Source organism: Tauraco erythrolophus, chromosome 1 (assembly GCF_009769465.1).
Source record: "Tauraco erythrolophus isolate bTauEry1 chromosome 1, bTauEry1.pri, whole genome shotgun sequence".
NCBI lineage: Eukaryota > Metazoa > Chordata > Aves > Musophagiformes > Musophagidae > Tauraco > Tauraco erythrolophus.
Genome location: NC_141465.1, coordinates 131,947,268 through 131,965,070, shown reverse-complemented (window position 1 = coordinate 131,965,070; position 17,803 = coordinate 131,947,268).

The following is a 17,803-nucleotide window of genomic DNA, read 5'->3' as shown; positions in this document are numbered from 1 at the left end:
TGTGGGCTGGATAGATGCTTCGTATTAAAGAAGCAGTTTAAATATGTTCCTTACATCATGCACATTGTTGCTTTTTCATAAGAATACATAAGAATGACTTCTGAAAAAACTATCTCAGTTTAAATTATGTGCATTACTAGTGACTATCATAGGCTGGCAGAATTACAGGCTACACCTGTAATATCTGTAAGAAGAAACTTTGGGGCTCAAATTTAGCATTGGAAAACAATAATGTACACGATTATGTTAATACACACTCTCTCATGTGCACATGGAACAACAGATTGGAAGTGACCTCTGGAGATTGTCCACTCCAACTTCTCACTCAAAGAAGTCCCAGCTTATATGTTAAAACACTTTGCTCAGGACCCCATTCAGTTGGGTTCTGAAAACCAGCAAAGATGAAGATTGCACAGCTTCTCTGGGCTCCTGTTTTTGTGCTCAGTCACTCTCATTGCGATTTTTTCCCCCTTTCTCCTTATACTTAACCAGAATTTTCCTTTTTGCAACTTGCTTTCACAGCCTCTTGCCCTTTCCTGTGCACCTCTGAGAAGAGCCTTACATTCTCATCTCGATAGCTCTCTGTAAGTATATGAAGACAAAAGTCTCCTCCTTATCTTTCTCCTTTCACAGTTGAATAAACCAGCTCCCTCGACCTCTTCCTGTATTTTTAAAATCCTTTGTTTTCCTTGGTATATTGGACTGCATTTACTGGTGTAGGTCATCACTTGCCATGATAGGTTCTCTAGCCATCATGATCTCAGCTGTGACTAACATCCGAGCATCCTTCTCTTTGGAAATTTTGCAATTCAGATATAAGACAATCCTTTATTACTGTGAAATTCTATTAGAACATCTGAATAAGAGCAGAAAAATATTTTTGTTGCTTCTAGGCTAAAATAATCTGAATTTCACCTCAGGCACGATATCTTAGCTTCGAAATACTATGCATTATTAAGCTGTATAAATGCCCTTTGTAGTGTTCAGCTTTGCTTCAGTGTCAGCTGTCTCCTAATTTCCCAATAACTCTGCTCTCTATTCAGCCATGGAGTTCTTGCTTTATTGTTCAATGATTTGATTTCTATTACTATGAACCCCCTATTCCCTCCACTTCAACTTCCCTCTTCAAGGAAGTTTGGAATACTGAATCAACGGTTTTAAACTCAACATAAAAATATTTTGCAGGTGTTTTATATATTTCAATAATTCACTGCTACTATAAAAATGAAAAATAGTCTGCAAAAATAATATTAAAAACAGAACTAAAGTAAAATAATATTGGAACCGAGGGTGAAGTCTTTACATTTCACCGGTTGATGCTATTTCCATAAATCAATTGATCTGCATGATAAACACAAAACATAAAACACATGATTAATTCATCACTTCAGATCTTCAGGACTAGCTGATCAAAACTTGAATCCAGATTTGAATGTGACCCTTGTTTCAAATCTCCTTAAGTAATAATAACAAAGTTATGGATGTTAACGTCTTTTAAGTGTGGAAGATTCAAAATCAGGGCAATGATCCAAAGCATTTGATACTGTCCCACATGACATAGATTTCATAGATTTCTAGGTTGGAAAAGACCTTAGAGATCATCGAGTCCAACCATCCCTAATGCCCATTAAACCATATCCTCAAGTAGATCATCCACCCTATTCTTAAACACATCCAGGGATGGGGACTCAACCACCTCCCTGGGCAGCCTATTCCAATGGCTGACAACCCTTTCAGAGAAGAAATACTTCCTAACATCCAACCTGAATCTCCCCTGACTAAGCTTATGTCCATTTCCTCTTGTTCTATCACCCATCACTAATGTAAAGAGTCCTTCCCCTACCTCCCCACCATCTTTTCTCAAGTATTTATAGGCCGTAATCAGGTCTCCCCTCAGCCTCCTCTTCTCCAGGCTAAACAGCCCCAACTCCCTCAGCCGCTCCTCATAAGTTTTATTTTCCAGCCCCTTGACCAGTTTAGTCGCCCTTCTTTGGACTCGCTCCAGGAGCTCAATATCTCTCTTAAAGCGAGGGGCCCAAAACTGGACACAATATTCCAGGTGCGGCCTCACCAGTGCCGAGTACAGGGACAGGATCACTTCCCTGCTCCTGCTGGTCACACTATTCTTGATACACGCCAGTATCCCATTGGCCTTTTTGGCCACCTGGGCACACTGCTGGCTCATATCAAGCCGGTAGTCAACCAACACCCCCAGGTCCTTCTCCACCAGGCAGCTCTCCAGCCACTCTTCCCCGAGCCTATAGCGATGCTTGGGGTTTTTATACCCCAAGTGAAGGACTCTGCACTTGGCCTTATTAAAGCTCATGCCATTGGCCTCGGCCCAACGATCCAGTCTGTTCAAATCCCTCTGAAGGGCCTCCCTACCCTCGAGCAGATCGACACAGCCTCCCAGCTTGGTGTCGTCCGCAAATTTACTGAGGGTACATTCAATCCCCTCATCCAGGTCATTGATAAAGATGTTAAACAGAACTGGACCCAGCACTGAGCCCTGGGGAACCCCACTGGTGACCGGCCTCCAGCCGGATTTAGCCCCATTTACCACCACTCTTTGGGCCCGGCCGTCCAGCCGGTTTTTAACCCAAAGGAGGGTGTGCCTATCCAGGCCAGCAGTTACCAGTTTCTCAACCAGAACACTATGAAAAACTGTATCAAAGGCTTTACTGAGGTCTAGGAAACCTACATCCACAGCCCTTCCCTCGTCAACTAGGCGGGTCACCCTGTCATAGAAGGTGATCAGGTTTGATTGGCAAGACCTGCCTTTCATAAACCCATGTTGACTGGGCCTGATCACCCGGTTAACCTGTAAGTGCTCATTAATAGCACTCAAGATAACCTGTTCCATGACTTTGCCCGTCACCGAGGTCAAACTGACAGGCCTGTAGTTCCCCGGATCCTCCTTCCGCCCTTTTTTGTAAATGGGGGTAACATCCGCCAGCCTCCAGTCCAGCGGAACTTCCCCAGTGAGCCAGGACTGCCCAAAGATAATGGACAGGGGTTTGGCAATGACACCCGCCAGCTCTCTCAGGACTCTCGGGTGGATACCATCAGGCCCCATAGACTTGTGGGCATCCAGCCGGAGGAGCAGTTCCTTGACCCGTTCCTCTGGGATCACAGGAGCTTCGATTTGCTCTCCCTCCCTGCTCTCAGACACCGAAGGCCAGCTCACCTGGGAACTGCTGACCTTATTATTAAAGACTGAGGCAAAGAAGGCATTAAGGACCTCAGCCTTGTCCTCATCCCTAGTGACTAACGCACCCCCTGAGTCCAGTAGGGGCTGGAGGTGATCTTTAGCCCTCCTTTTGTTATTAATATATTTATAGAAAGACTTTTTGTTGTCCCTTACAGAGCTGGCTAGTCTAAGTTCCAATTGGGCTTTTGCCCCCCTGATTATCTCCCTACATGCCCTAAATTCCTCCCTGTATTGATTCCTGGATGCCTGCCCATTCTTCCAAGACTTATAGACATCCCTTTTTCTTTTGAGATGTTCCCAAATCTCCTTTGTCATCCAAGCTGGTTTTCTACCCCGGCGGCTCAACTTCTGGCACACAGGGACAGCTCGCTCCTGTGCCTCCAGAATTTCCTTTTTGAATAGTAACCATCCCTCGTGCACCCCCTTACCCTTGAGAGCTATCTCCCATTGGACTTTGTTAATCAGACTTCTAAACAGCCCAAAGTCAGCTCTCCCAAAGTCCAGCTTGGCCGTTTTAGTGTTCCCCCTTCTAACTTCCCCTAGAATTGAGAATTCTATTATCTCGTGGTCACTATGCCCCAGGCGTCCTCCAACCTTCACATCTCCCACAAGACCTTCTCTGTTCACAAACAGCAGGTCTAGGGGAGCACCTTCTCTAGTCGGTTCACTGACCAGTTGTGATAGGAAGTTGTCCTCCACACTCTGCAGAAACCGCCTAGACTGTTTCCTGACTGCCATGTTATACTTCCAACAGACATCAGGCAGGTTAAAGTCACCCATAAGGACAAGGGCTAGTGAGCGCGAGACTTCCCCCAGTTGTTTAAGGAATAGCTCATCAGTTTCACTGTCCTGACAGGGTGGCCTGTAGCAGATTCCCACTACAACATCCGCCTTCATAGGCCCCCCTTTGATTTTCACCCACAGACGTTCTACTAGGTCATCCCCAACATTTAACTCTAAACAGTTTAGACCTTCCCTTACATACAGGGCAACCCCACCACCCCTTCTACCTCTCCTATCCCTCCTGAAGAGTTTGTAGCCATCCATGGTAGCACTCCAGTTATACGAGTCATCCCACCATGTTTCAGTGATGGCAACTATATCATAGTTTCCCCGGATAACAAGAGCTTCCAGTTCCTCTTGTTTATTGCCCATACTGCGTGCGTTCGTATAGAAGCACGTAAGTTGGGCTTTCGACCCCACTGCACCCCTAGGGGGGGAAGTTTTATTATCTGAACTGTTATTTTTGGGATTCTCTTTTACCTCTGGGCAACTTGTGTGTTGCTCCTGACTACACATATCACCCCCTACTATCAGAGACATCCTTGTCTCTAAACTGGAAAGACATGGCTTTGATGGATGGACCACTCAGTGGATAAGGAACTGGCTGGATGGTCGCACTCAAAGAGTTGTGGTCAACGGTTCAATGTCCAAGTGGAGGCCAGTGACGAGTGGTGTTCCTCAGGGGTCAGTACTGGGGCCAGTGTTATTTAACATCTTTGTTGGTGACATGGACAGTGGGATCGAGTGCACCCTCACCAAGTTTGCAGATGACACCAAGTTGTGTGGTGTTGTGGACACGCTGGAGGGAAGGGATGCCATCCAGAGGAACCTTGACAGGCTGGAGAGGTGGGCCTGTGAGAACCTCCTGAAGTTCAACAAGGCCAAGTGCAAGGTCCTGCCCATGAGTCAGGGCAATCCCATGCACAAGTACAGGCTGGGCGGAGAATGGATTGAGAGCAGCCTTGAGGAAAAGGACTTGGGAGTGCTGGTGGATGAGAAGCTCACCATGAGCCAGCAATGTGCACTGGCAGCCCAGAAAGCCAACCGTGTCCTGAGCTGCATCAAAAGGAGTGTGGCCAGCAGGTCGAGGGAGGGGATTCTGACCCTCTATTCTGCTCTCGTGAGACCCCACCTAGAATATTGTGTTCAGTTCTGGAGTACCCAGCACAAGAAGGACATGAAGCTGCTGGAACGAGTCCAGAGGAGGGCCACAAAGATGGTCAGAGGGCTGGAGCACCTCTGCTATGAAGACAGGCTGAGAGAGTTGGGGCTGTTCAGCCTGGAGAAGAGAAGGCTCTGGGGAGACGTTCTGGCAGCCTTCCAGTACTTAAAGGAAGCCTATAGGAAAGCTGGCGAGGGACTTTTTCCAACAGCATGTGGTGATAAGACAAGGATTAACGGCTTTAAACTGAAAGAGGGGAGATTTCAATTAGATATAAGGAAGAAATTTTTCACATTGAGGGTGGTGAGGCACTGGAACAGGTTGCCCAGAGAAGTTGTAGATGCCCCATCCCTGGAAGTGTTCAAGGCCAGGTTGGATGAGGCTTTGGGCAACCTGGTGTAGGGGAAGGTGGCTGTGCCCATGAGAAGAGGGTTGGAAACAGATGATCTTCAAGGTGTCTTCTAACTCAAATCGTTCTATGATTCTATGATTCTACGGCAATAGAAAGAGCATGATGGGAAATTTCAGTAGAGAGATTCCCAAGAAAATGTAGGAAAATATTGAAAATCACTGGTACAAAATATTGCTCTTCCTTCAAATTAAAGCTACAGCACACTATGAACGAAATTCCCATTATTACATCTAATTGCAAAGAAGTGTAAATCACTGTGGGCTTTTATTTCTAAATCCGCACTCTAATAAAAAGAATAATTAACATCTACACAGAATATTCTGATGTAGCCTACCTGAAATATTATATTGAGTTCCAGGGTATCCTCAATGAGACGCTTAGAGACAAAAAACTGAAAATATGAGACTGCTGACAATATTTATTTGTGAAATGTCCCACTTATGCGTAGCTTCGTCCAAAGGCTAAACGCTTTTCCTCTTATGTTTCCTCTCAATAAGGTCAAGGCCTTGAATCAACAGTGCACTTAAAAGCAGTTTTAAAAATTCTTTGTAGATTAGGGATGGGTTTTACCTTGTATTTCTGCACTTTTCTGAATTAAAACGAAAATTACAGAAGTACTTAAAAATGTATGAAGTTATGATGGGGTAATATGGAGAAAATATATAGGATGTCAAATAAAAGATGCAAAAGAAGGAAAAAATGCTGAATATGGAAAAAGTTAGAACAAGGAAAAAATCTAAAAGCAATGGCATAATATTTGATAATCTTTAAAGCAGGATATTAAGGACCAGAAAATATTTTATGCTGTCTGGAAAAGGAATGATCTAATACTAAATCTTTTCTTTACTTCAGATGCAATGATATATAATTAGACGTAGTGATATACATCTTATTATAGACAGCACTTAATTCATACGTGTTTATATTAATTGAATAGGAGCTGCTATACTCTCGGATTTACTCTGAAGACTGAATACTAATAGAAGATGAAACAGGCGCGGAGCTGGAAGGTTGTAGTGAGACCCCTTGCAAAGATACGGAAGGGTGAATTTTGGACACTGAAACAGAGTACTGAGTCAATCTAATCTAAGTCTTCCTAATCTAAATCAGCCCCATCACCCCAATAACTCCTTATAGCTGCCAGCCAGTGTTTTTTTGTACCCTTATTACTCTGAGAAGACCGTACTCACTGATAAAGTTATTGGTAATCTTCTAATTTTCATATACCTTCAGTGTAGGAATTACTGACTCAGAGATCTCATCTCAGAGATGCACTGGGGCTTCCTGAAAGGCACCAGAAGCTAAACCACTTCCAGCTTACCTGAAAATTGTTTTTTCCATAGTTGTTTACGCTTCCCTTCTCTATCTAGGATATCAGAGATACTCCTTTATTTGAATGCACAGTGAGCAAGCTGTTGTGGCTGTAGAGATTTTTAGAAGGAGATTGTAGTGGGCTCTGTGAGCCCAAGTAAAAAGGACTGATGTAGTGTGAAATTAGAGTTGTAAGTGATTAACACAATGGAAAGGTTCTGCCCTATAACTCTTCAATGACCTTCAGCTTTGATATGTAAATGTGTAGCAAAGCAGATCAAGGAGAATTCGTATGGCCAAGATGGAAATTCTCTTTCACACAGAACATATAAATTATTCAAGCACTGCTTATATCTGTATTTGCCACTCAGCTATCTCAGCCTTTTTCCCCCACAGGTTTTGTTTTCTGCTTCTTTGTAAGGCATTACTCTTTCTTTCTGAGGTAGTAAGGGGAAGCTGTATCCTTGTTTCCAACAAGACATGCTGATTTCATTTTCTGCATTCTCTGTGATCTGCCACTGAAGTTTGATGTTGCCTTAACTGTAGCAAATACCTTTGATTTTTGATATTTTAAAGAGGAAAAAACCTTCCCTTCCATCTCTTTTTATTTGTGTCAATAGCAGATCCCAGTTCAGCCAAGTAAATAAATTAGATGTGTAATTTTACATACCTGAGTGCTCATGCTGATTTAATTTACCGTGTTTTAAAGCTGGTGCAGAGGACTGTGAGACTCTCCTTGACTTCTTTTTCAAATAGGGGTGTGGATTTAATTTTTTTCTAGCAGATAGGTGTTGTGGTTTAGCCCAGTCAGAAACTAAGAACCACGCAGTCTCTCATTCACTCCTCTCCCCACCCGTGGGATGGAGAGGAGAAAAAATGTCACAAAAGTCTCGAGGGTCAAGACAAGGACAGGGAACTCACCAGTTACAGTCATGGGCAAAACAGTCTCAAATTGGGGAAAAACCAATTTAATTTGCTACAAATCATAGCAGAGAACGTAATGAGAAACAACAAAGTCAGATCTTAAAAACACCTTTCCCAACCCCCTCTCTTCTTCCTGGACTTAACTTTGCTCCCAGTTTCTCTACCTATTCCTTCACATTGGCGCAGGGCAATGGGGAACAGGGGTTGTAGTCAGTTTGTCACACATTTTTCTGCCACTCCTTCCTCCCCAGAGGGAGGACTGAACTCCTCACACTCTTCCCGTATTCCAGCGTGGGGTGTCTTCTCATGGGAGACAGTTCTATACGAACTTCTCCAACGTCAGTCCTTCCCATGGGCTGCAGTTCTCAATCTGCTCCAGAGAGGGTTCCTCCTGCAGAGTGCAGTCTATCACCAACAGACTTCTCCCATGTTGGCTTCCCACAGAGTCATGGTCCCACTTGGAGCCAGGGAAGCTTCTAGCAGCTTCTCACAGGAGCTAGTTAGTTAGTCCCTGCCCCACTACCAAAATCGCATCACACAAACCCAACAAATGGGTCAGGCATAGACTCCCATAGACACTCAGTAAACTTGACATCCTCTTATGGCTGCCTACTTTCTGAGGAGCCCTGCAACGTTGGTATGTACGTTAGACCATGTAAACACTGACCTGAAGGTGATACAAAAAAACAGCCACAGGCAAGGCTGTGGCATGGAGCCCTTGGATGGGTCTATGGACACTCCCACTGTATCGAAGCCAAGCAATTTCTATACAGAAACAGACTCTTCTATAACAAAATGTTGACTAGGTGGGTGCGAGAAGATAAACTGCCAAATTAAAATGGATGCAAACAGTGGAATCTGTGTAGAGAACCAAATTCAGATTTCATTAAAGTGATCAGGAAAATAGTGTCTCTACCACAATCGGGATGCGGTCTGGGCTGAATTTAGACAGTGAAATTCAAAGTAGGCTGTGTAGAGCAACAGGCATTTAAGTGTACTGCAGTGTTAAAAATATCTTCACTTCTATGATGACTTTAATCTTAGATAGAAATGTGCTCAGTAAAAGCATGAGTTCGGTTAAACAACTATTCCTTCTCCTTCACTGTTATCACCATTGAGAGAATAATAATAATCCGGAAGCAGATACAAAGGTAAAACCAAGCTGTTAAGAAGCTAAACCACACAAAATAACAGTACTTTCTCTGGCTGTACTTTTCTTCATATTTTCTACTAATATTTTTTGTTATCCATAAATGACAGTACTTCTGAAGAAATAAGTAAATATTGTGAAGATGTTGCCATAAACATTCATTCACCATGTGAAATGTATTCATGCTATTATTTCTTGTCCTGGTGGGTGTGCTTTCACAGACAACTATGTATTAGTATAATGCTGGAGGAAAGAGAATTTTAAGCTTCCTCAATTTCCCTGAGAATAAAAGAAGTTTAAAGAAATCACACAGTTTTCCCACAAGCTTATTGACCAATTAGTAATGGGGAAATTATCAGGGGATTTATGTAATAACTCATAAGTATGTATAGACATACACAGTGAAACACATACGAGCAAAGTGCAGTTACTTAAGCAATATGCAAAGGAAAAAAACAACCTGCTTGGGGACACCCTTATTCTTATATTCAAATTCAGCTATTTAGTTTTCAGGCAACAAAAATATCAAACACAAGAGTATTTATTTTGAAAGAAGTAAATATGGTATTTATGGTGAATGAAAATCCAACACAAAACCCTCACAAATAGAATGACAATACATAGAGCCCAAAGAAGCCCCAGGCCTTAGAGCTTGTGATGGAATAAAAGTTGTCTACTTGCTTTGTCCCTTTACGTGCAGGATGCATTCACCTGCGACTGTCTCCATCTCTGCAGGATACAAAGATGAGGAACTTCCCCGCTCCAAGTGCAGTTGGAGGAAATTCAGAAAATGTAACGTGCCCTCTCTGCCCTCGACATGGATGCTCATCTCCACGAGTCTGGGATTCACAATACTAAAAGTAAACTGCTACAATGGGAGGTGATAGAAAGCCAGATTTGATTGGAGGAGCAGGTCTTTGTAATCAGACAAAGGGACAGCGTGGCACATTCAAGCATTTTCAGATCCATTTTTCCAAAAGCATAGTTGGGTTTACTCACACCATCCCACTCTAGACCATGGCAGATGCTCCAAATCCCACTCTGCAAATGTCAGTCTCACGAAAGTGGCTTGATGGAGAGCCTGCAGAAGCCACATCCCTTATTTGCAATTTAGCTGCCTGATAGTTGAGTAATATGTCTAATTTCCCAAGAGAATGACTATGAATATAACAGCATAGCAATTTATGACACCATAGACATTCCACCTGGTCAAAAGTGGTGACTGGTTTGAATCAAAAAAATTCACTCAGGAAGCTCATAATCAGAAGTCCTTCCTCCTTTCATTGACTGCACTTTAGCTTCAACATAAAAACTCACCGTGATGGACCAGCAAGGATAGGAATATTTGTATTAGGATATCTAGCTAAGCAGATATTTTCAGATAAAGCATCAGGGCAAAAATTTAATCCTTACACAAACTGCAAAGCTGGCTGTTCCTTAGCCGAGTCCCACGCCAAAGAAGCCTCACAGTCACTATGTCAAACACAGAGCGGTGATGCTCTGGCAGCTTTCGGTGTGTGCTGTCCAGAATTGAGTTTCTGGCAGTCCAGGGTGAAATCCAGGAGTGCACTTGCTAAGCAGCAAGATCGAACATCTCAATAGACCACTCAGCCCTCTGTTTCACTGCTCTTTTCTTCCTCCTTACTTATCTGCTTTTATTTCTATTCCTCGATTCATGCTTAAAAAAAAAAAAAAAATAGTGGTAAGTACTATCTCCATTCCTGGTTTAACCTGATTGAAGTTCATAATAATATTACAGCAAGCATACATTTTCTTCACAGTGTCTTGGCTTTTTGCAGCATCTTAGCTTTCTACATAATTTTGTAATTTATTCTAAAAACCCATTTAAGGCTTAGTAATTGGCAATGAGCACATTATCATAAGTATTCCTGTGCTCAAAACCTTTAAATAGAATAGGTAGGAGGGAAAAACAAAACTAGCAGATGATTGTTGCGGATGATGATTGGAGCTGGACCCTAATACCTGTTTATAATTCTTTTGATACTATTAATTTTATCATTTTAATTCTACCGATATGATTAGTTACTTGTGCTTTCACTAGGAAATTTAAAAAGGAGGAGGTCAGGCCTCAAATATTTTCTTTCTTATTAGATACTGGAGAGATAATCCAGGATTTATGGAGTTTTTTGGGCTTCGAGGCAATTGCTACTGATGGATGAAATGTTTTATGTATTGGAAAGGAAAGGGAACAGACAAAACAGAGCAATGCATTTCTGCACTGTCTCTTGAGCGGAAAGCATAAATGTCTGGTTATTATTTCTGATTTGCTTTCAACACTTCAACTCAAGTTTAAAGATGGTACAGAAAGATTAAGCCTTAGAATTGTCTGTCTCAGATGTCATAGATGTAAATGTGTTTCATTAAAGGAGGAATGTGTTTAAATAGAAAAAGTAATCAAGTGAAATCTCAGCTCATCGACATCAATGGAAGCTTTCGCATTGCTTTTAGTGGAGCCAGCTTTTCACCAAGACATTTCATTTAAAAATAAGTCAAAACCTTTTTTTTTTTCTCACGTCTCTGTATTTCAGAAAAAAAAAAGAGTCACTGAAGCTCACTGAACAAAGAAATATTAAAATTCCAAATGAATCTTATTCAACTACGTAGATGTGCCAGTGAGACAGAAAATTATGTTGGAAACTTCACTACATGTCAGCACTATTATTAACTGTAGCCCCTAGATGGTGCTGCTACAAACGGTCTTCAGAGTCAACCAAACATATAGGCAGTTAGACCTAGGAAAAGCTGTTTACCAGTTGTGGTGAAATTTACACCGACATTTACCATGTTCTTCACCTGAAAGTCTGTGCTTAATGTGGGTTGGTTTTTTTTCAGTGTGTAACTAATGTGCAAAATCATACTCATGAAACTAATACTAAATGATGTTACATGATGTCAAACCACACTAGAAATGTGAAAATACTTGTGTCATCTTATGAACCCCATTTAATACTACAGGATGGTTATGAGACATAATTGGTTAAAAGCTCCCATTGTAATTTTTCAAAGGATAGGATTGACCTCGTTTAACTTTCAAGGTGGGGTTCTGTTCCATATTCAGACACCAGAGTTTATTTGTATCTATGTGAACTATGTGAACTTGTCTTTCTGCTAGTGCTCCAATGGGATAGAAGTCTCCTGTGTTATATCCATGACCCACATTAGGATGTCTCAGATATATCAGGATATCTTAAATGGCACAGAAGTTTTTATATAGACGGCTAAGTCCCGATCCTGACATTAGGTTAAATGAATTCCACATGTAATTTGAAGAGAGTGGGGAACCGAATAACCAATTTTATAGTGGAGGACTCGGAAATCTATGGTATAAGATAGCAAAAATGTTCTCATGCCATTTCTAAAAACAAAGTCCTTCATATTTCATGGCAACACATTATATTGCAAAGAGAAGCCATCAGCTTTGATTGTCTATCTACTTCTTTCTCACCTCCTAAACTATTAGGACCAAGCTCAAGAAACCAGCTGGCTTTAAAACCTAGCTATTAAATTTGCTTGCGATCATCTGGAAAGTGAATAGCATGCAAAGAAACAAAACTATAAATATGTTCCCTGACATTGTTACTGTCAAAGAAAGCTAAAGAAAGGAGATAGCTTTGCATTGCAGAAGGTAACTTTTCCATGACTGGCCGTACGATTAGATGAGCTAGGTAACAAAAAAGTGTAAAAGCTGGAGGGTGTTAGTATTTGCCAGCAATAACTGTGCCCTGTAGAAAGTGCAACATGGAAATACTTCTCAGTTGAATTCCTCAGTGGGAGATGACGACACATAGATGCTTATATCTACGTTATAAAATAGCTTTAAGCCAGTATTCTTTTCGGACATAATAAGTTTGTGTCAGAAAAGGGCCACGCAGAGGAAGTCCAACTGATAATCCATTGGTCTGTACATTATTCTCTTGCATACAGTAAACACAAAACAAATTGAAAATATTTGGATTTCTCAGTGGCAGCGTTTTGACAGCCATTTTGCATGGCTGTACTTACACGAGGTTTTTGGGGAAAAAAGTTCTACTGAATTTATGGCAACGTAAGATCCATCATTCACAGGATCTTTATTATAAACCATTGTGTCAGAACACCAAAGGTTGTAATTCACAGTCGTCATCAGTGTCTTAGAGTACCTGACAGGTTTCCCTGTTCTTTCTCCAGTGACATTTTGACATTTTGGAATTTTTGTTCTGATCTGTGAGTGTGTAGGTGAATGAGTCGTTCATGTGTAAGTCATGAGACAAGACCAAACACCAAGAGCAAAGGCCAGCAGTGATGTTAGAGATGAGCCCCTCTCTCCAATCTATACATGCATAAAGCAGCCTGAGGATAAGTAGGTAACATACCTGCTATATAAAACACAAAAATGCACCAATAGCTACTGCATATCTACATAGTTAATTCTGTTTCTATATAATTGAGAAGAAAAAAAAAAAAAAAACAACAGCTAACCTTAAAGCACTTTTTTTTTTACATGGTAATTATATTAAAAGAAAGAGAAACATAATCAAGAAAAAGACTGATTTGGGAAGTAGATCTGAGAGGTCTGAACATCTCATGCCTGACAATAAATGGAGGTGGCATCAAGTGCCAAAGGAAGGAAATTGTCTAAGAAATCTACACAAACATCACATTTTTACAGACTGAGCTAAAAGAAAATAATTATGTCATACAGCCCATCTGTCGTGGTTTTAGGGCAATCCAGCAACTAAAACTCACACAGTCTCTCCTTCTGCAGTAAAGTGGAGAAGAGAAAAATATAATAAAGGGACAGACGGTTGAGACAAGAACAGAGGGAGCACCCACCAACTATGGTCCCGGGCAAAACAGACTGGGCTTTCTTAAAAGCAAAACAATTTATTAACGGTTACTTAAAAGGACAAAGGGAAACAAAACCGGTTACTTGAGAGGGTAAAAAGAAACAAAACCAGATCTTAAAACCAACACCTTCCTCCCTGCTCCCCCCCCCCACGCCTTTCCTTTTCGTTCCGGCTCTACCTCCTCCCCCAGCAGCACAGGGGGCAGGGACTGGGGGAGTGCAGGTCAGTTCATTCCGTGCTGTTACTGCTGCTTCTTTCTTAAAGGAGAAGGAGTCCTTACACCCTTTTCCCTTGCTCCAGTGGATCCCCTACTCACGAGGAAACTTCTCCAGCGTGAGTCCAGCCCACAGGAAGCAATCCTTCCCCACAGATTGCTCCGGTGTGGGCTTTGCCACAGTCTCAGATTCTTAGGGAGTTGTAGCCACTCGCTCCAGCGTGGGTCGTCACGCAGACTCCAGTTGCCTCTCTGCCTTGTCGTGCATCCCAGCATGACCATCCTCAGGCTCAGGCATCTTCTCCCCACGGGCTGCGAGTGAGTCTCTACTCCACTGAGGCCATCTTGGTTGCAAGGGGGCCACCTGCCATCTCACCACCAGCCGCAGGGGAAACTTGGCTCCGGCACACCTCCTCCCGCTCCATCCTCACTGACCTGCTGTCGATGCGGCTGTTTCTCTCAGATCTCAGTCCTCTCCAGGTGAACTCAGCCCAGTGGGCACCCCAGGAGTGGGGTGCCCCCGAGTTCCCCAGCTGGCTCCGCTGCCGCCATCCTCAGTGGGCGGCGCCCGCCCGACGCAGGCAGCTGCCCGGCCGGGAGCCAGGGAGCGGGGGCAGTGCCCTCCTCCCTTCTCTCCTTGCTCCTGGGCAAAGCACCTTTTCCGGTTCCTTTGTCCTGACTTAAATAGGGCAATTTGCAGAGGCGTCGATTGGCTCAACCCCGAGGGGGATGGCAGTCTGATCTGGTGGCCAGAACCAAGTCTAACCCGGTTCCAAAACCAGGGAGGTCACAGGGAGCAAAGCCCCTCTCCTGCGACCAGAACCCCCATCCTCCCCATCAAACCATGACACCATCCCTACCAAACCCACACGTATGAATAAAGATTCATTTTTGAAAAAAAAAAAATAATAAAAGCGTCTGTAAAATTCCATGGCTTTTTTTTTTTTTTTTACAGCAGTACATCCTGCTGTAATTTCCATGATTTTGAACATTTTTACCTTTGCTTGTTCTTTAATTTTCCATGAGAAACCTGCAGCTCCACTTAGGATATGGAGGTGAAGGACAGGAGGATATAAGTAAAAGTGACAGGGACATGCCCAAACTTAAAAAAAATGACAAGATACTTCATGCAACACCTAGACAAAGGTTTTCAAAGCATTTTCTAAAGGCTAACTTGTCTCTGGTCCCTTCTCCCACAATAATTACAATGTTATCCAGACGAAGGTCATTCTAGTTGAGCAAAGGGCAAAGCACCACAAATGTTTCCTTGCAGGATGATGGGTCACATAGATCAGAAACGTTTTCCAGGTATCACTTGTATAGTATCTATAGTGTAAGATGAGGATGTAACAATATGTACCCAGCCAACTTTGCATTTACATTCGAGGCAGAGCAATGTTACAGCTACCCTCAGGGAAGCTCTCCCCAAGGAACATGGGGATTTCCTGGCTGTGTCTCCTGGTGCAGGCAGGACCACGTGCCAGAGAGAATCAGAGCCAGAGAACCAGCAAGCAAGTAATGTGCACTGAGCAGTAAAGTTTAGCATTTCCAGCATACAATCCCAAAAACCGTTGTTACTATTACTTTGAGGTAACACCACACTGCACAAGGAAATCTCAGCCTGGCTCCCGGTTAGTCCATACCAATGCAGAGATGCAGGTAATTCTCCCTCTACAAGCTAGCTTGAGAAGACAAAACACAGGACAAAGCCTGGCTGACCCTCTTGTAATCTTATATTTTGCAGAAATGAGGCCCATGCACATAGCACAGTTTAGTACTGCACTCCCACAGCATCGAATCTGCAGACACAAGGATGAGATTTGACCACAGCCAGTCAGTGGCTTTCTCTTCTTGAGCCCTTCCCGTTTTCTCTGCACTGTGCATGCTGTATAACATGTGCTCTTTCTTTGGGTTTAACCCGATTACAGTCCTGCAATAAGGCTACAGCTGTTGGCTGTGTTGCAGAGAGGGTGCAGCCTGAGTGAATTACAGCACGAGATGGTTGTGCAGCTCCTTGGGCCAGAGATCTGCCTTCTTCTGTGCTATAGCTTCATTTAGGGCCAGCATTGAGTATGTAGAGTGATAAAAGAAATACATATGTTATAGAGTGATCTTTTTTCTATACCTCTCAAATTCTGGGAATCAACAGGTTTTAGAATTTCCTAGGTGAGAGGTAAGACCAATCATAACAATAGCTGGCAGTTTGAGATATTTTCGTCTCCTAGGTCTCTGGTACAGATTATAGTTAATATTAGTGGTATGACAGAATTAAATGTAGATCCACCTCCCATCATTAGGAAGCTTGATTTTCTGTATTAATTTTGGAGGCTATAGGAAACCTTTTTTCCCATATTCATTTTTGAGGCTGTAATGTGACTTTGACTCCTTATTAATGACTGGAAAAAGGATGTTACACGCTTGGCCAGTCACTCAAGGGGAAGAGCGCTTGTGAACATGTTCATAAAAACCAAGCAAATTTGCAGGATGGGACTACCTGGTGGAAGATTTTGACAGCCAGCTCCTGGTACTGATTCAGATCTAAGCACCTTACATCACTCCACATTGTGTAACATTGATCAGAAGAAACTCTGTCCACAGACACATTTCTTTCCTGTCTGTTAAGATTAATAAGCAGTTTTCTTACCTTCCTGTATTACTCTGTTGCCGACGCTGAAAATAACTTCTGAGATTCATACAGCTGGCTCTTTGATACCTGTATACTCAGCCTCCACAATGCTGCTAACCAAAACCTACCTAAAGAGAGGCGTGAGATGTTGGCATTCTCCAAAACAAAAGAAAAAAAGAGCTGTTCCCAGAAACATTAAATGCGGTCCCAAAGCAGTATACAGTTCCTTTTACACAAATCCCACCTGAGCCAATGCGAGATAAAAATGCTGTGCTTGTTCTTAAGTGAGCAGTTCACTCTGTGTACAGAAACATCTGGCATGCTAAGTTCAAAGACAGGACTATGATTTTACCAGAACACACTAAGGAAGGCATAGTGTCAGAGTTTGTGTTTGTGAAAGCATTTATAAAATGAAACCAAATCATTACACTTGGTGTTCGCAAAGTATGAAGGAAAATGTATTAAGTTTTAAAAATATGGGGTCAGACTTTCAAATATAGACATCTAAATTACACATAGCACTCAAAACCCATCATTAGTTCATGCAGTCTGAATAAATGAATGTGTATGTATTGTTTTCAATCTTATTTATATATGTACAATTTTCTTTAGGGTTGTAAATGTTATAGGCTTCACAGGGCTGTAGACATCAGATCTCTCTCCCTCCTCTGCCTGGCTATTGTAGAGCATTTATCCTCTGCTCCATGTTGAAGGATATCAGTATCACTACTTTTTTGTTCTGCTGGCCCCCCTCTGACAAGAACATGAACCCACTAAACCACTGAAATGTGAATCCTAAGGCCCAGATGGGCATATGAAAGTAAGAAGGAAAGAATAACTCTCCAAGCTCATATGGTAATGTGATCATTCAGAAGAAAAATGTGCTTTGTCCCTCCCAGAGCCCCAAACTGGTATCCTGTCTTAAAGGGCTTAATGTTCCTCCTCATCTCATGGACTTGGTAGATCATGAGGATGCTAGCAAAAATTTCCAGTCAACTTGAAGGTGTGAAAAGAAATAGGAACTCCAAATCTAGTATCAAGGTAGTGTCTAATAGCTGGACTCACAATACTCCTTTGACTTATTCAACGTGAAAATCATTTCACCATAATTGCAGCAAAGGACATCATTAGTTTGATGCAGCTTTGAATAATAACAGAGCCTC